This window comes from Anopheles moucheti, chromosome 3 (assembly GCF_943734755.1).
Source record: "Anopheles moucheti chromosome 3, idAnoMoucSN_F20_07, whole genome shotgun sequence".
Classification (NCBI taxonomy): domain Eukaryota; kingdom Metazoa; phylum Arthropoda; class Insecta; order Diptera; family Culicidae; genus Anopheles; species Anopheles moucheti.
Genome location: NC_069141.1, coordinates 4,760,486 through 4,781,067, shown reverse-complemented (window position 1 = coordinate 4,781,067; position 20,582 = coordinate 4,760,486).

Here is a 20,582-nt window from a genome sequence, read left to right as displayed (position 1 = left end):
TTCTCTCGCTAGGGTCACTTTTGGAATCACACCAGCTAAAATCAAGAACCGGTCACACCAACTGAACAAGTCGAAGTGAAGCGAAAAAAACTACCGATTGTTTACCCCGGGGTACGACGCGACCACTGTTACTACGATTCGCTGCTAGGGAAACGTGTTAGGGTGCCCTCGATATGCGCAAAACATATTCGCCACACAGCAACCTGGAAGTTTTACCGGTGTGACGGATTTTTTTTTTGGCAAAACAAATAGGTTGAAGCATCGAAGCACGCGATGCGTCGGGGCTGTCACTGCACAAGGGACCTATAAAATTTGCACCCAATTTGTAGCCGGTTGATTCGTTTCGACAGTTGATGAGTTATTAGACAAAGCCGTCGCAGGGCCGTAAATCTATCGCCACTTGAGATTTCCACCTTCAGGGCGCATCGCCAGAAGTAGTGTTTTCGACGAAAGAATCGAAGAAGGTTTTATGAATTCTAAAGTTTTATCATATCTTTTCTTCCGGCACCTTAACTCGGAGCAGAGCGTCAAATGCGTCAAAGACGATGTCAACGAAGGGGTTTTCCAGTTCCGAACGTCAATTCGAGGTGTTAATAAATCTTTTGCATACTGGGGACGCTGGGGAGGTGCACTGAGCGGTCTCCAAGATAAGAAACTCTTCAGCATAACGACCGCAGTCTAAAGTCTCCACGTTGTGTTTGTGATTCCTGGAACGGCTTTTCCCCTCACTAGAATATCTATTTATGCGTGCCGGATTCATGCGCGGTCGGTATGGATACCGCGAAATCAGCCATAAAACAGGTTTACTGCTTGCTTAAAACCCGCGGTGAAATAGAAGGTTTTCCATGGTTCTGACTACCCTCGGCGGAAAAAGGATACCGATAAGGGAGGACAGTTTGCCGGAGGAAGAAAAAGAGGTGCTGTTAGTTCAAATGAATCTCGTATACCACGATTCAAGGGGTCTTTCGCGTCACCGGCACGATAATGCTAGTGAATAGAATGGGTTTGATTGATACATGCGTTGCGGTGCGATACATATCCATGGTATGGGTCGTTCAAAAATATCCTCCCTTGCTCTCACTGGTCTCAAATGCACCCCCCCCAGTCCCTTTGGCGTTGTTTACTTAGCAGATCTTGGCGCGGTACCAAGCGTTTGTCGGCTAAAAAACCCCCTAATGCGATCACCAGATATCCACGTGAGGCTTTCGTGAGTCTCGAAGATCTTAATCGATACGCTACCCTGCAACTGTGACCGAGTGGAAAATAGCGAGTACGCATTTGCGGGTATCCACCGGATTACGATACGCGTACGGTGGCTTCCCCCAAATGGTGGCTTGCTTGACAGGCGGCACGAGACGCGGGCGTGAAAGTAACCATTGGCGTGCGACTGATACGCGTACCGGCCGCTGGTCAGCGTGGTGCCCGGTCAAGCGTCCTCATGCTGGTGGGATATTTGGCCAGCTGCCCTGTGCGCGTCCATGTGCGCTATTGGATGTATGTGTGTGTCGACCCCGGCGGTGCGCTACTTCACTCCAATCACCTACTTATGATATCGGTCGCGGCCGATCTGTGGCTGCTCCCCGGCACATATCGACATGTTTGCCGCTAATGATGCATACATGCTGTTTCCGTGCCCACCGTCTGCCCCCTTACAAATAGCCTAACCAGCGTTTCGGGAGCTGCTGTCCACCGGAATGGGCCGTTTGATTGAGCAGTTTGTTTGAACCGTGAGCGGCAGCCCGGTTACGTGCGGTACTGGAAGTAGAAAAGGGCGCTCGAATGGAGCGTGGCCGGAGTGTCCAGTTATCACTTGCACCTTTCGAATGGTTGCTGTGCCAGCTGCAGACCGTTCGGAGGCGATTGTGCAATCGGCGGTTGTGTTAGACAGCACGCTACGCACGCATTTTCCGTACGTTGTGTCCTGTTCTAGCACAATCTTCACGGGTGATTTGTGTTGAGGAAGGTGGAAGAACAACAACCGCTTTAAGAACAACAAATAATACATTTAGCTCAACTTGAATTCCTAGAACTGTTTGAAGGTTTATATTACATAAAGATAATTTCTCAAGAATCTCTCAAGAATAGCAGATTTAGATTTTATTAATGCAAGTATGCAATTGGTTGACATCTCCTGGAGTTCAGGTTCGCTTTTGTAAAAAAGTCAACTGCTGCATAAATAAGTTCTCCGCTGCACAATTCCAGATGAGAGCAAGTCCGCCGACTACTTCAAAGTTGGAGATCAGAGGACTCATTTGCAATCGAGTATCAGCGTTGCGTACGTTAAGGGCAAACGGAGGTAAAAGTCGAACGATTGGAGTTCACAAGATAAGCGTGAACGGGGACCGATCGACTGGGACCTGGTCGCCGTACAGCCCAACGTGTTTGAACCGAACGGTCCTTGGGTTTGTAATATCACCCACTGCTACGAAGGATCGTGGTACAAGATCTGCTAGCGCCACGCCAGGTGTCCGACCACCTTCACACTGATCGACTGGGTTCGAAAAAAAGTGATAGTGGTGTGAAATCAAACACTACCTCCACTCGGCGATCGGGAGCAGATAGAAAGCCATGACCAGTGCGCATAAATCCGAACCCTAATATGTCGTTGGTAGGTTAGCGTTGAAGCACCTTCAGCTTTTCCTACACTTCCTACTGAGCTGCATAATATTCAAGGTAAGGCTAACCTTTTCCGTATGCACCCATTGTGATGGATTACGATGGGTTTGGCACATGCCGCCGGGCATGCCTTGGTGTGACATTAGAACACGGTTCTAAGCCCACCTACCAGGAAGATGATTGAGAATTGGTACCACGGGCATACCGAATCGGATCAAATGCTCACAAGAACCGAACGAAGCTTAGCGCAAATGCCTGGTGCAAAGTCAAACAGAACCCGATCACTTCCGCCGGCAAAACCGTGCTGTAAAGCGCTCGGAAAGCAATTAAACAATCAATCGAACCCTGTAAGCTTGCGGTGGTTTGGTTGAACGCAGGTTTGGGCGTGCGATCGTGCGCGCGTAAAGTGCAAGTGTAGCGAAACACATGTCAGACCGCTGAGGAAAGATCATTAATCATGCTCACACTCGCATCGTCTCGTCCTGCCCTCTAGGTGGAGTTCTCTGCCACCGGCGTCCCCGGTGGTCAAACTAGAAGTCGAGGAAGAGGCGAAGCGTCTAGAAGCGTGCTGCCGTGTTGCTTGAAGGGGTGCGCCACTAGCATGCTTGGTGAATTTGGGCAAATGTCAAAAAGGTGAAGCCAACTGATTTATTACTGAAGCTAACGTTGGTTCTGGACTTCCGACGCAGGGCGAGGGGCAAACAGGGCGGGGGCTGCGGCTACCGAAGTCCCTGCTGAAGACAGCCAGAGAATAAAAGTGCTCGATCAAATTCACGCCTCCCGGTGGGGTGGCTGTGTTTAGTGGCGTTTTGTCAAAATAAGTGTGTCTCGTAGGCCCCAGTGTCGCTCGGGACCTAGCGAGTCTCCGTTCGACCCTTCGACATCTTGCGCAGATCACGCGTATATGTTTAGAGTTGACTTGTTTTCCTTTTTTGCTTTTGATTGAACGATGCTCGAATGGCGATAAGTTCGATAGTCACGCTGGACGGATCGGCAACCACTGATACTAATGATCATGGCGCGAGTTCGTATGGAGATCGATCAAGTCTCCGCTGCTGGTAGCGACTACCGTGTGGGGTCAGTACGGTAATAGAGCGATCAGCCAAGATCGGGCAGCAGTAGCGGCGGGTAAGCGAAACATCTTAGCCTAATGCTATCGCGTATGATCAGTGGATGTCATCTGAAGTCTTGAGGCGTCCGCACGGCGATTGGAATTCTGTGGTGTACGGTTGAGAAAAGGGGGTCATTAAACCGGAATGGCAGCAGGTTGATGTGGTTGGTGCGCTTGCGATTGAAGGGCGCACGTTCGATAAGATGAGATCGATGAGCAACTCAAATGGGATCATAAAAATGGAGTTCAATGTTAAGTAAGGCTTTTTTTGGCTCTTTTTGTTATTTGATTGTGAATCATTTGACGCAGTTCTGGGTGTATATCATGGAATAATTACTTCGGACATTACAGTTCCCGAGATAATTTGATTAGTTTATTGTTTATCAAACTCGACTTAAATTCCCCTTGTCTAGCAGTCAGCTTTTATTCGAAAATAGATTTACTATGTTAATCGAAAGTAAAATAGACTCTAGCGAAACAATCTTTAATTACTCCTGATCATAACTCACGATTTTCGACATAAATGGTGCATTTATTGGATTTGGAAAATGATAGGGTGTAGCACGCGTGATCCACCTGTCCCACCCGGCCGACAAATATCCCGTTCGCACATGCGCACTCGCGGTGATTAGAATGTTTCACAGCCGTGGCAAATGTTTGCTACAATTTCTGCACGATATCAACCAGTGCACCGCAATGCAAGACGTGCACGTACGGTTTCGTCGCTCGCCGCAGCAAACCGGCGCCAGTTGCAAATTGAAAGCAAATCGGTCGCGATCCAATAAAGATAAGCGGGTTAATTATATTGTAGTGGTAATTAAAAGGAAAAATTAGATTACCCACCCGGGTGTCTCGTGCGGCCCCGAATGCCCATGTTCCCGGGTCCGGTATGCCACTTTTTCCGCTTCTTGCCAAACCGTTGCCGAAGCGCTCGGTTCGAAGAGGCTTAGAAACGCCAACCTGTTCCACCGTACCGAAACCGTTCCGTTGGCCGGTCGTACATTTCCACTCGCGACGGGAGAGAACTTCGGGAAGATATCAATCGGGAAACGGGTTTTTTCAGTTTCAATTAAGCGCTAGCCATACTGCCGCAGTACCGGGCGATCGAATGCACCGCCCGTGGTGGTCCGAAAACCGTCCTTCTCGGCGTCGTGGTCGTCGTGGTTTGAAAATTTGTCAGCCAGCCGCTCGGCCAAAGTTGCAATGTGCGGTGAAGGTTTGCGCAATGCATCGGGGTGGGTCGGCAGTGTAGTTTGTGGCCTCCTCCTATCGCGATGACGTACGAACATCGATCGAGGTTTGTAAAATTACCGACCGCACTAATCGTTGCACCTTCTGCACCAACCCGCGGTGGTATGATCATCCCACGCGTCCGGGTGGCAGTACTACAGTCAATTATTCAATCACTCAACGAACATCGGATCATAAATCAGGGCAAATAATGAGCCTTTCCCGGCCGAACCGATCCATCTGTTTTTTTTTCTCTCTCCAGCAGTAGAATCGACCTGTACCATTTATTTTTCAACCGGCTCGGCTCGTTTGCAGGTATGTTATAGACAGCGAGCGATTGATAGAGAGGCCGAAGGGAGGCGTAATGTAAATCACGAAACGCAATGAAAAGCGTTGAAAATGCGAAATTATGTAACGAGAAATTGATCATATTTGAATATGTCAGCAATAAACTGTTTCCACCGCTGTCGTCGTCGTTGTCGCCATCATCATCATCATCATCATCGCTGTCGTACCGGATCCGACGCAATGGCAACGAGCTTTTTGCGATGCAAAAGAAAGCAATAATGTCCAAGAAACTGGTCCAATCCAACCGCAAACGCACAAAGACCATCAGCGCTCGCTAATACAAACCTTTCATTTACGTTCAATAAAATAGAATTCCGCTGCAGAAAGATTTTACTTCCAGAGACGACGAACCCCGCACACCCCCGATACCGCGGGTGCTTTCGATTTCATGCATCCCATTCAACGCCAACGATTCCATTGGCCACTGATTCCGATGGTTCATGGTTTGTAAAGAATTAGCCTCAACATGTGAAACTCCATGCCGGTTGTCGCTTGTGTGTTGTGTTGGATTTCAATGACTGTTGCGTCCCATTTTCTTCACTGGATTGATTATTTTGTGTTGTTGGGATCGGTGGAAAGCTTTTCGCATTCTGTTTGCTGCATGCATGAGAGGGCACTGTTGGTGAAAGGGTTAATATGCCACACGGCTGTTGATGCGAGGGCGGAGACTGCTAACTGTCGACCGTGGCTGCTGCAGTTATCGATCATGGTTGAGCTAAAGGTATGGCGCGTACCATTACACTGTCTGGATCGATGGAAATTGAGTCGGTGTAAACAAATTTCTTGATGTGTATGGGAGTTGTTAGAAACACACTGAGCTTAAAGTAGAGTTGGGTCGCATTAAAAAAAATTTGTTCAGTTCGATCAGTTCTGTTCAGTGAACGATTCTCCACCACGAACGAATCAGTTCGCTCAAGTTCTATCTATAGTAATAACTGGTTCTAATTCTGGTTTAAGGGATGTTTTATAAAATTATATTAGATATTCCTTAAATTTTTAAGAAAAAAAAATAAAATGTTTCATTTAAGCTTATTGCGATATCAGTGACAAACATATGATAATATTCCTGCAACTGCATGCTGCCCTGAAAGATAAACCTTCATGGCTGGGATATTTACTTTCCAAACCTCTACAACCGATCATGTCCCAAACGTCCTTCGCATAGCCTTTAAAATGTTTCCCAAACTATCGTATCATAATTTCCATACAACTGTCACCAATCAATGGATCAATCAGTTGACGGGAATGTGTTGCATTGACAACCGCAGCCATGCCCTTTAAAGTAGTGCAACATTTGTGTGCGCCATGACCGGTACGACCGTCGGACTATCATTAGACTACGTCCAGCGCAGTGCGGACAAGCACTAATCAGGCAGTACTTGCCTTCCCGAACAGCATAGACCCGATCTCATTAGTCCCAATCACGAACATCATGCAGTTGGTGCAAAAACCGCACCGTAACACCTGAACACCGAAGGTACACCAAAAACAATATCCCCATAAACGTCCAGTTGGCTGAGTAATAAAATTGTGATTTGGCTACTAGCACCAGTTTACTAATCAGTAGCGGGTGTTGTAGCGTGCGCTGTTTTTTTCTTCCTCGCTGTTTGTGGCTTTTTTTGCTGCTTTCAGCTCGCGGTTTTTCCAAAGTGAATGCATACGATCGTAGTGAGGTGTGTATGGTTTTTTTTTCTTTCTCTTCTCGCTTCCCTTTCAATCAGGATCATAGGCCTAGGTAGCAACCGACCGGGACGACGCCCAGATGCTGGTCAGCCGAGAGGTAATAAGCTAAATTTATTTGACTACTAGCATTTTTCGGTTGCTCGTGCTGGTTCGCCGCGGTAGCCGCGGTTTTTTGCTTTTGTTTCAAGCTACCTGACATGGGGTGCGCGCGATAGGGTCACAATGACACCCGCTACACTATGGCGCTTTGCTAACCTGCGTCTAATCGGGAGGAAACCTGATCTGGGTGACAACTTTTTGTGAGCGCTTGTGAGTGTTTGATTTTTTCTTTACCTTCACTCGATTCCTTCCCTTGGCCATTAGGGGGTGATTATTTCTGCTTCTTCCACTACCAAAACTTCGCCGGTAGTTAGTGTGACCGATATCGCTGGCTAATGAATGACTTGTCGGGACACAGCGGAGGGAGCTTAGGCTTTGGATGGGGGCGTGTGACCGGTCGGTACGCTGTTGCGGGTGGTGTTGAGGGCGCTTCGTCGCTGTCGTTCGGGCGTTCAGGCGCACTTGCGCTTTGCGCAATCGTCCCCGCCGTCCGGTGTAACGGTGTCAAAGAGTGATACGGTACTTTACGGTAGCCATTAGGGTGGTAGCCCCAGATTACCACCGTTACACTGCCAGGGCGGCTCTTAAAGGATTGTTTTTAGCAGCGTTAATAGAACGAAAGACTTGTGCCACGGGTGAATAAGCGACGAACCTTTCGAACTGGACCGATTCGGCGCACTAAGCGCAACATAATCAAAAGGTCATAAAGTGTGTGTGTATCGGCGTTGTTTTTTATTCACAGAAAGTATAGATCCAATCCGTTTGTTTAAACAAACGGAAAAAAATCAAGCAGCAGGAAATATTAGACACCACGGACTTGACACGGAGCGATCAGAAACGAATCTAAATTATTGATTTAACATATGCCACCATTACGGCAGCATAAAGTTGCACCCGCTAGCGAACGCGATCGATGAAATGCCATAATGTGTTGGAATTCATGTTTTTACGCCGCGACTGGCAGAGACTGGCCTGTCAAACGGTTCCAGTACCGGTTCCGGCTCAAAAAAATGTTGCCACCCCAAAACGCATACCCTACGTGTGTGTGTGTGCGCATGGTGAGTCAGACATCGGTGTGATACGGTCCTTTTGCATAGTAAAACAGCTCATGAAAAGCTGACCCAAAGCACCGGGCCGATCGCACGTGATGCATGTCGGCTGATAATTTGTAGCTGAGGTTGATCGGGAAACTGTTCATGTGCGAGTTATTTGCCTGGTTGGTGCATAATTTATCCATTAGAAGGCAAATGTTGCTTGATGTAAAGAAAATCATCGAGAATGAAATGGTTTAATGTGGTCCTCGGTCAGACATTATCGGCATGATCGATCAGCCTAGCAGTGATGGTGGAACAAGTGTCGATTTACTATGATTCGATTAATTAAGGTGTACTCGCCTGTTGCTAGAAAGGAAATTTCCCGATCGATAATGTTGTTTTACGCTCGATCAAGTGACAAACTACTTCTTCCTCTTCGAGAGCGGATAGAAAAAAAAACTCCAAACAAACGCTAGAGCCATGTCACTGGGGTACTTCATTTACTGAGCAACTCTTTCGATAAAAACCGGACTCTCTTCGGATCGATGCATCGGGGCGCCGTGTGCAATCGCAATCAATACCCCCTTGACAGTGCTATTAATTATCGTATTATGAACATGCGCGCGCTCACGTTACCACGAATCGAATTCTGCTCGCGTATCGAAGCGACAAACAGAAAAAAAGCGGGAACTAATCAAATCAAACCAGTTTCTGTGCGCACACCGGCAATATATAGAGCAGCATAAAATCGTACCAGCGAGTGCAAAAAAAAGTACATACACACTCAGTGCAGCAAATAAATCGAGCATTAAACACACACACACGCGCCGCAGCGGGCTTGGCAGAGGGAATCGGGAGGTCCCAACATCCCGGGCCGGTCAGTGTAATTCACCCCATCAAATTAACAGCTTCATCGGTGGACCACCGTGCGAGCAACATCTCATTACGCTATCGCTGCGGCGAAGCGAGACGCGAAGTCTCCCCGCATTGCTGGACCAGCGCAACCCAAGCTAATGGTGGTGGACGTTTGCAATTGTAATTAATTTAAAGTATCTCGCCGCGTGTGAGTTTGACGTTGGAAAGCAGGGACCCAGAGGTGCTGGAAGAAGCGGGGAAAAACTGAAAGAAACAAAACAACACTGTGCGGTTTACATAGAAAAACGCGTCATTTTACGCGCCACACACAGGACGGCACAACATGTTTTTGCTGGATGGATGGCAGGGCTGTGGAAGGTGCAAAAAACGGACGCACTTGCAGTGGTTTCCCGCCTAGTTCATTTATGATGTTTAATATTAATTCAATTACCTTAAACTCAATATTAAAAAAATATCTGCAATGATATAAATTAACTCGGGAGCACAAAATAAACTTAATTCTTAAAAATGTAACACAAGATAAAAGGATGCCTAATGTGTCTTCAAGTCCCATAGCCTCAATTCAATGCGAACGCCCCTGTAAAATGCATTGGAGTTTTTTTTCTTTCTATACCTTTAGCTAATACCATGAGAAGGCAAATTAGTAAATCATTTGCAGCAAATCTGTCATCGATCTTTTCCTTAATCAATGGTTCTTGTTTTACTCTGTTTGCTAACGTGTCAGCTTGTCGCACAGTCACCGACAGCTGACAGGGAAACAAGTTGAACTTTCCATTTCACGACCAGCACCCGTTGGTCCGTTCACCGAGCGGAACAAAAATACTGTGTGGAGCTATGTTCCAAGTTTACATCGTTCCACGACATCGTTCAAAGGGTGCCCGAGAACAAACACATTCCTTCGCCCCCCGGTTGTCACCTTCAATCAAACGAGTAGGACCGTTTCAGTTCAACCACCCGGGATTGATGGTTCCGAATGGAAGATGTCAACCAGGTCTCATGTCGCGCCAACCCCATTGAGTAATCATTGAAGTCCGTCATGAAACAGATCAACTCCCAGAAGAAAAGCACTTCTTGCTGTTGCTCTAGATTTGGTACTTTTTTTTGTGGACCACCCTCCGGACAGGGTGCAAATTCTTGTCTGCAGGCATCGTGTAGAACGTGCGCAATGGAGTGACCCGCTGCCGGAGGGGGATGCTTACTCACGGCAGATCGATTGCAGATCGATTGTGAAATGAGGTTATGATATTTAGACTTACCGTTTCGTCGGGTAAATTTATCATCTGCCGCCCAAACGCGACGTGACGGTGCGCAAGCTCAAGAGCTCGGAGCACCGTCTATTGTTGGGAGGGGGTTGTGCGTGGTTGATGGGAGTGTTGCGGTGAGGTACGGTGTAATGCAGGGATGATTACGATACGCATTCGGTCGTCATTGCCGAGGTGCCATTGATCCGTGTTTAGGAGCTTGTACAAATATTTTTGATCAACCGCAACCCTTAATTAACCCTTGAAGCCTTCTTCGATTTCGAGAGTATAAGTTTGATCTTCAAGCGAATATAAACAATATTTTGTAGTTTTAAAAAACCATGTAACTGACTTAACTTTAAATTATAAATTAAAATATGAGGAATTTTAAAAATAGTGATCTCTACTTTGCACCCTTCCGCTAAAGGGTTCGTTGTCAAAACCGTATCCCAAAACTCACTGTCCGTGGTGGCCAGCATCAAAAGCACCCGGTGCCGCATCCACCAGATCACCAACGCCGAAAATGTTGGACGCTGCCTCGAAAGCTCCCACGACCCCCGACTATCGGGCCGCTGTGCAATAATCAAATAATGATCGCATATTGATCATTCCGACGCACGGAATTGATCGACAGCCTTCTATCATTTATCCCCCCTTTCCCGGCGGCCCCGGTTCGTGTGGCGTTTGTATGGACGCTCGCACACACAAACACCGTCTCGGGTCGCGGCATAAGTTCAGGTGAAGCGCCAAAACAGTCCGTGTTACCCGTGCCCCAGCTGCTGCGTCATTTTTTTCGGTTCGCTCTTGGAAGTCGGCCGGTGGAGAAACTTTTCACAGCAAACCCCAACGCCACCATCGAGCGTTGGTGGAGCTTTCTTTCTTTGTGCGTGCTCCTGTGAGCTATATCTGTGTGTGGGTGTGTTAGTGTTTGTTTTTTGTTTCGCCGCTTTCGCAGAGATGAAACTGGTCGTCAGCTATTCTACAAATTGGTGTACCAGTTCGGTTCGGTGGCGAGCGGTGAAGGTTCGATCCCTTCCCACCGGTGGCCAATGTCCAGGGCTTCAAAATTGGGTTACCCGTGCCCGGTACTACAACCGTGCGCGAATGTAAACGCCAAAGTCCCAGCGTAAAGTCAACAGTTGATTGATTTTTGACGGAATCGAATCGATTCCGATCGGCATACTCACAACACACAGTGAGCGTTGCGTGCTGTTCGAGATGGTTGATCTTTTCGCCAAAGGTATGATTAGATATTTGCGGCATATTATAGGTCCCCGTCTGGCGGGTACGATTGCGACACACGCTGCGTTTGTTGCGTTTGCGCCAGTCGACTGTCAACGGTTCAGGATCAACTGCTTTTCTAAATGCTCTTTTGCTCCCAGCCCGCTCCATTAAACCGTTTCATAAATCACAGACACTAAAACACAGAGATATCGTCCACACAGTCGAAAAGTGTCCGGAAATAGGGGACTCACCCGAGGCTCGCTGGGTGACGCACGTGTAAGTGTGGTTTAATTGAAGGAAAGTGCCCCCAACTCCCCGGCGTGTGTAGTGTGGTGCACCGTGATTTAATAATTTCGATATGTCACCAGTGCTCTTTCTGCGTGTCTGTTTGTTTTTGTGTTGTCCCTTTCTTCCAAACATTAGACACAACCCCTTGCCCTGACATAAGACCTACATAAATACATATGTGCGTCCGACAAGACCTCCTGTACGGTCAGTGGCGCACAGCTTTAGACAGACGTGGAAGGGCTAAATGTTAAAACAATAAGCGCCAGAGCTAGAGCGATATCCGCCAGCCGAACCTAGCCGACTCGAGCCAGAGTTCCAGGTCTGACATCGCGTGAACATAACATAATAACGCTACGGTGCATAATGCATGAATGGCTCTCCACCGGCCGAGACTCGCAAGTGACGGCAGTGTGTCGAATGCCAGGTGACCGAAACGCTAGACACATGGTATCGGAGAGCGGTGCACGGGGTCCTAGCGGATCGAAACAATAACAGAACAAAATAATATCGCATAAAAACCACACGGTGGCCACCGTGCTGTGTTCGGCCAACGTCCGGCCAGTGTGTGTATGTTTATGCTGTTGGCTTTTATGCATTCGCCTCTCCTGCTTTTGCGCAACGCTGCTTCACTCCCACGAACAAGGGGTGGGGAGGGAACACGTACGCGGGAAGGTACACACGTATGCAAAGTAACGTAAACATGGGCCGGAATTGCGATCGCGATTGGAGACTCAATTATCGATGAATGATGAAGTAACTTGCTCAAATCGACAATTTAATCGAATTGAAATGGCAATAGGAAATGCGCAACCGCGCGCACACGCTTGCGGTGGTGCGCATGGTGCATTTTGGTTGAGGTTTGAGGTTCGTTGTCCACTCGGCGAAGTCTGTTTTCGGGGTGCGCTATCCGAATCTTTTGCAGTGGACGGGACACCGATTGCGCAATGGACAGAACGATTGTTGCGGTTGTTGCTTCATCTAGGTGGTTTCGTATGCCTTGGTGAGAGTCGGCAATGTGATGTGTAACAGTTCGTTCAGATGATGTTCTATTATTTCAATTTTTTCCATATGCTTTCTATGTAAAGTGAAAGAGAATTAATTACGACTATGATATGTCATTTATATACCGAATTCATTGTTTTAAAGTTATATTCCAGATAATATAGGGAGATGCGTGCCGTTGTTTAGTCTATGGGGCGGCCCGGTGGCATGATGGTAGCGGAGCCGGTCTTCACACGAACGGCCCGGACCAAAATCCCATCCGGACCAATCCCCCGTAGCAAGGACTGACTATCCGGCTACGTGGTAAAATAAGTCGATACGGCCAGGCCGTTCTAACGAAACAAAAAAAAAAAAAAGTTCTGTTGTTATAAAATATTTTCCCTCATTTAAAGCATCATAAAACATAAAACACCATGATTAGTGTTATCAGTATCCAACGATCGTTCTCACAGTTCGATCAATATGCCCGTCAATTAGCCGCTTTGAAACGGTTTTCTTTTGTTACGAGAACACATTCTTTCCCGCACTACCACCGAAACCTGTAGCCCGCAGAATTCTTAAGCAGGTTTGGATTTTTATTCCTTCCTCAAGAGCGTTGCCGTGTTGCTGAGTCACGAAACGTGTGCTGTGCTAGGCTGCAGTCTGGCTAGAACGTCTTCCAAATCGATTCGAATCGATCGCAAGCATTTAAGCGGCGCCTTCGGAACCGATGCGGGTACCACATCGAAATGAAGCATATCGTTTATTGCCTAATGATATGATTGAATTCGACTCGAATTCATAACGAGGATCGATTTCGAGGCTGGAATTGTTTCGATTCTTCCACTAGAGTACCATATCGTCCGGCCTCTTAACCTTACCACCTGCTTATTACGACGGTGCGTGGTGGTTTGTATTTCTTCCCAGTTTCTGAAACCCATTAGGCCTGATAGCAGTACACCTTCAGCGTTACATCTGAATCAGGAAGAGAGAAAGAAAGAGAGAGCTCTGGGTGTGTTTGATCGAAATTTATGATCATTCGATGATTTGTTTAATTTAGATAGCCCAACCACTTACCGGAGGATGAGTCGGAGTCGATGATATACGACTTGTTTGACGTTGCTGGCTGCAAACAAAGGTGTAAAATGGACACGACATCCCGGTGCTAGCTGTGGTTTGTCTAATTGGTACGATCAAGTCCACACTGCTGGTCTTGTGAATCCTTCCATCTTTGTACCGAATCGATGGGAGAAAATTATCAGTTGGCAAATATTGGTTCGGATCCTTCACCGGTGAGAGCCGTTCCGTGTAACCTACTTCACAATTCCCTACTAGCCTTGGCCTCATTTTTGTTTGTGCACAAAATCCTGGCAAGATAATCTTTTCCGCCGGTTGTGCGCGATCCGTGCACGGTTGGATGGACAAATAAGGCACACTGAACCGGAGTCGTTTCGGTTGCCTTATCAGTGCAAACAGATGAGGTAAAAATACCTGTCCCCTATCGGCCATACCGGCAAGGGTTCGCGGTTCGGCCGCAACTTGTTGTTACCTGTTGGACCGTACGATAGTCGTACACAACAGGATCTTCGCTACGGAAGTTCTCACACTTGCCCACCGCCAGTCCAGTGCAAAGAAAGTTTGGCTGGGAAAGAGTCCAACCTAAACAAAAGCGAAAGAAAACACCAACTGCGCCGTCTGTTCAGGACCCTCGATGCAGAATTGGGTTCCTGGAGGTTCCTTCCCGTAACTTCCCGAGTGGCAATGGAAGGGACCGGAGTAGGGCAATGGTATCAGGGAGGTGGGATCTGTTCGGAAACTAGCATATTATAACAATAAATTTAACCCCATTTATCGTAGCGCAATAAAGCGCAATGAAATAAATATATAACGAACTTCTTTCCCACCGCTCGAATGGCAGCGGACGGAACCGATGTCCCCTTTGCTTGGCTGCACCGTCACACCGAGCGCACTAGTTTTTGGCCTTTGTGGAGTGTTTAAGATGGTTCTGGAAGGAGTTTTTTTCCTCTTTCCTTTGAAAGTGGTTCGATTTTCGGGGTAAACTGTATGGACTGGTATGGATTTTTGCTAGGGGATGATTTTTTTCACCCCTGAAAGATTCCGTAACGGAAGAGAGGCAACATCTTTCCAGATTTAATGTTTTCTTTAGTAAATTTCCAAAGCAATAATGCAAGAAAAGTTGAAATAAAAACATTATAAAGTAAATCACACATGATGCAAGATTAACCATAACCAAATCGATCGTACTGACATCTATCAGGATTGTCAATTCGCATCGCAATTTGGTCCACCCTTCAAAGTTCTTATCTATTCGCGAACTGAAGCGCAAATAAAATTGCCCCGAGAAACTTCCTTCGCTCGTATGAAGCCATTCCGAAGGAATAACGGTTACGTTCGTAAATTATCGAACCCTCTTCCCATATCGGTACGATCCAGATTCCCGGTTTTCGGGGCGGAAAATGATTGCCTTCTTAACGATCGTTACACTTACCGGCGGAAGGTTTTCGCACGTTCGAACCACCATCGATATAGTTATTAGTACCTGTATTTCCTTCCTTTTTTGTGCCTCCGTTTTATATTTGTTCTACCAGACCATTTTCCCAACAAACTTAAACCCCCCCCAGCAAGGACACACCGCATCACCGTCCAAACCGCCGTTGCATTTGCTATCGGTTTTGTAAATGCAACCATTTCATTGTGCCAACAATTCGGCGATATCCGTTTCGGCTGTGATCAAACCTTCAATTAGCGCAACGACGCGTTCGCTCCGGATACGGATCATTGCGAAAATGAGGCCAAATTCTTCATTCCGATACGAAGCTTTGGTTGGCAAGTGATTAATAATGCATATCCCCGTCGACCCGGCATTAGCATACCGCATTTGCAGAGCATAAAATAAAAAAAGGAACCCTTTCCCGAAGACGTAGTTGCACGCTTCTCTTTCTCGCTTCTCGGCAGCCTTAATGCCACTTTTTAATAAACGCAACCCCTCTTTAGACGCACAAATGAAGCAATGAAATAAATCCTGTGACTGCAAAACTTTGCTCTGATTCTCTTAAGTCACACTGCTGCACTGCGCAAAGTGTTCCGCTGCGCACAGCGAAAGGGGCATTTAGTAGAAATGATTTACATTTCCATTCCTTGCCGCTTCTTCGGCTTATGCCTTTCGGAAGAAATCCCTAGAAGTCGGTACCCGCGGGTATGCTAATGGGGTTTTAAGTATGCAAATCTACCATCGTTCAAAAGGACACTTTAAAGCGCAACTCGCCCTTCCGATCGCTTTCCGATCGTGAAGGGCGCTCTTTCTACTTGTCCTTGCGTTATGCGACTGGCACTGGAATCACCACACAGGAAACGCAATGCGCGTTCACAAAGATCACAGTCCGATAGCGGTCCGTACCGCGTTCAGGTTATGTTGACTCAGCAAGTGAAGTAGCTCTGGACGACCTGGTGCAAATGAATATTTGCCCACTCAAACGCCGAAAGGAAACCCAATTTGGCTGAGTTGAAATTGAGCAACCTCTCGAGCCTGTTAGAACTGAAGTGGCAAAGGGAAACCCTTCCCGCGGTGAACCCTGCTCCAAGGGCTGCTGATACACGGGCCAGCATCTTTAATTTTCGGCGCGGTTCGTCGTTTGCAAAACGCGAGTAGTTAAGATGTGGTTGATAACGTGGTTGTGCCGGAGCAGCCGGTCGACGAGCACATTGCCACATCAACACATCTTCGAGGCCATCACACCACTTGCGGGGGCGATGAGCGATAAAGACGAGAAAAAAAAATGCGCAACCCCAACGCCTTGCGCAACCTTCCAATCGATTCGCCGTCTTCTTCGCCGTTGCAGCAGAATCGTTTAGGAATGTCCTCCGGGGGGAGATTTTTCCCGCACCGAAGCGCACCGTCTTCATCTTCCTTAGCGTTTCGACGTGCCGTGCGGAGTGCCCATAGAAGAATGGAGTCATAAATTAGATAACGCGTAAACGGCATAACCAACACAGGCGTCGCTGCGTCGTCGGTTTTCCCTGCCGCTCGTTGGTGGCGGCGTTCTCATGGTTTCTTCACCGCGAGATGTGATAGAGGCGTGAGAGACTTGTGTCGATCGATTAGCGTGCACCAGCCAGGCTTGTGTAGGTCATTATTGTCCGCACCGGGTGGTTTTGCGGATCTTCCCCCACAGGAGTGTGGAGATCTAGAACCTCCCCCCGGCAGCCCGGTTTGAGTGAAGATTCAACCCTGCTCCTATCAGGTTCGACTTTAACGTCTTAATAATGTGCACCCCCAGTCATGTTTCGGAGGGAATGGCGTGATTTATCGATCGTCTTCTTCGGGCCATGAAGACGGAGCCAACACCTACGCCCCGAACACCGCGGCGGTTTGGAAACTGGCTGCGCTCGAAATTCCCACCGGCAAACGTAGGCAAAGTCCCCACGCCCGGGAGAATAGGTCAGTGATCGGTTTTAAATAGTGCTCGGTAAGCGTACCGCGCCACACACAAAATAAAACCCATCAACGACACTACAGGAAGCCCAATTAAACATAGACTAAACCCCTAAAACAAAGACCCACCAAGCATCGAGCGCGGCCTGTTTCTGGGTGGGTTTCGGTTGGCTTTTCGTTCGCCTGGCCTCATTCAGGTCCTGCCCATTTCACCGTTACCGCGCCAACGGAACGGTGCGTCCAGAATTTAAAAAGGCTTTTACGGGATGTACCCCGTTTCGCGGCGTATCGCATTACGTCGGACACGATCCGCGTGGCGGTTTTTTTTGTGGGTGAGCACACCCATTACTGGTGGTCGATTAAAAGTAGTTAAAAATGTTAATAATACACCTGAGCGGCCGGCCGATCTATCGGTGCCCGCTGGATGCTGGTGGGCCGTGCCCGCCGTTTCGTCACAGACCAGCACCGGGAGTGAATAGCTTCTGTGCGGACCTTCCGGTACGTGGATGCGAGGCTACGAAATTTCAGACACCAACCGAAACGGACGTGCTTCGAAAAATGACCTCACTGTCTGCCCCCACCACGACACGCCGCATCCGTGGGTCCGTCCCGTATCGGTGGCGGCCGATCGCTAGCCGGCCACTTACCAGCGCCGCCAAGTGAAAGACGCGCCACACTCTCCCGGATGGACCGGCAGATGATAATGGTAACCTGGGGCCGCATTGGGCCCGATGAATGTTACCGCACCGCGAGACCGGTCGGCACAACGGCAAACATAATCATCGCATATCCCTGTAATATCGTAATGCCATTGCGACGACGCACCGCCATTGGTACGTGCCGTCGATGCGATCGTGGTCCGTGGTGAGTGGCTTTTCCGGAGGTTCCACTGGTGATGAATGACGGTGAGTTTGGTAGACGACGACGACGACGCTTCCTGCCGAACAAGTGAGGAAGTGCGCTCTGAAATTATCGTACGACTCGCTCGCTATCCACCGGTTCGATGTCGAATTCCTACTACGTGGGTGCCTCCAATAAGGCTACCGGTTCGAATGGTTCGAACGCTGGAGAATGAAACGAAACGGAGCAAAACTACAAAACGACGAACTCAGGTCTTCCGCTTAAGGGTAGCCTAAACTAGGTTAAAGCATCAAACAAGCCTTCCCACAGCGAAATGGGAAGCCACCATCTCAGACGGTAATGCGACCGTCGCTTTTATTTCAATCGAACCAACCGCGACTCGTCTATTATGCGTCCTACAAAAGAGCATTTTAAACACAATAATCATCAAATGTGCGCTATCGCACAGTACCATCGCAACAAGAGGGTATGCGCCAATTATACGGGCTTCCTCGGGTGAGGTGGTGTTTGCAGATTTACGTTCCGATCGGTCTTATCGGTGCTATCGGCGTAAACGGTGCTGATGAAGTGGTTTAGGACCGTGATGCAATCGGATTCGGGCGCAACCGAACCGCGTCCAAGGCAGTCGCCCGCTCGAGGCAATGTTGAAGTTCACACCGAAACAACTACGCTGAACTACGTGGCCGGTGTGTCCCTTCGGTGGCCCGCTTTTGTTGTGCGCGATCGCGCGTGGTAATAAGCGGTCGATCGATCACGGAATGTGAATAGAAGCAATCGGTGCTAAGATTCGCCATGCTTTTGGGTTCGATGATTAGTTGAATCTTTTTTATTTGATTTTTCTGGTTTTGTTAACACAATTTTTTAACATTTCAAGCATACATCGATGGTGGGATTCAATAGAAATTGATTATTGTGAGTCATTTATTTTTTAAGTGTATTTCGCTCCAAAAATTTGTAATCCCATCAAACTTCTTAGCACAACCCAATTTCTGCAAACCCTTTGCGCCCTCTCAAATCCCTTCAACAGGGCGTTCTACTTCTGAACCTGTTCGATCGACAACAATTGGTACGATCATGGCCCAACCCACCGGCATCAGGGCGGCGGCATCCGTGCTTCAATCTTCCTTTGACCAGGTTGCCGATTCCAAGGTGCCAAGTCCTCCACCGTCCGCCATCTTCCACCGTCAGAACGGGTGCCCTTCACCGCAAGCCACCGGAAGGCCCCGGTGGAGATCACCGGCGAGCACAATTTCTGATAACGAGCCAACAACTACAAAAAAGCCATCCGCTCGCGCATTCGTCCGCGACCTTTTCGCTGCAGTTGGCTAGCAAAAACAAAACCAAGAATAAAACCCACAGATCACGAAATGGCAGGTTGTGTACGCGCGCGCAGCCCTGCCAATTTGTGGCCCGAATCTCCATCGCGTGGTCTAAATTGGTGCGATCTAACCTCAATTTGTTTGTGCACCGTATGACGTTGTGGGTTCAGGGGAAGGTGGGCCTTTGATTTTAGCCTCTTTGCCTGCGAGCTATGTTGCTTATTTGTTGAACTCGTTAACACCCTTTCGACACTGGTGCTCGGGAACAGCAATCGAAGGTGAATGCGAAATTGTAACGAAGTATTTTCACTTGACGAAGTAATCGGTGTCGGAGAATAATTTTCTCGCATTTACCAAAACACTTTCCAAGCGTTTTTACAGGTTCAATACGCGGGAAAACACCGCACAAAGCGATCGGGTGGATAAGCCAGCTACCCCTCCTGGCAATCAACTGGCGGAAAAAAGCGGTTAGAACGCACAGAAAGTCCTCCTCTTGAGCTGTGAAAACAGGCTAAACTATTCAAAACCTTGCGCAACGAACTCAACCGAGCCCGTGGTGTACCTTTTCAGAATTTGTTTTTTTTTTCGTTATTTGCACTCTACCCGTGGTGGCATTCCCAGCCGGCTGAAAGCCATTGTTTGATACAGATTTTATTACCAGCTGTGAGTGAGCGATTGGATTTTGGCTGGTGGCTTTGCGATGCGGACAACCAGGCAGTACGACACGATCACAGCCCTCTCATTTAGCTGGCAAACTGCGCTAACTCGCAGCACTGGAAGTACTGCACAGGGACGACCCTATTTTCCAACTCACGCAGCCGCACACCGTACAACCTTTCGCTCGTCGAAATCCCTCGGCCCTTCGTCGTCTAAATCCCTACCAATTTCTGGTTCCGGAATTTCTTCCGCATTTCCCGCGCTTCCGTGTGTACCATGAGCCGAACATGTTTCGCCCCACCAGAAGGTGATGTATATTCCGGCGCAATGGTGAAACATCCAGCTCAGGAGAATCGCGCGGGAATTACCGGGTAAAATCTCGTTTGGACCTTTTGCCTTAATTGCATCGAATACGGCGTACGGTGACGCTATCCCTCATTACCATTAAAATTGTTACCGGCGACAAATCGAGACGAAAGGGAACGACAGCAGCAAACACCGTCCCGAACTGTATGTGTAGCACATTCGGGACCTGATTGCCCTGCGTACAAGGACCTTGAA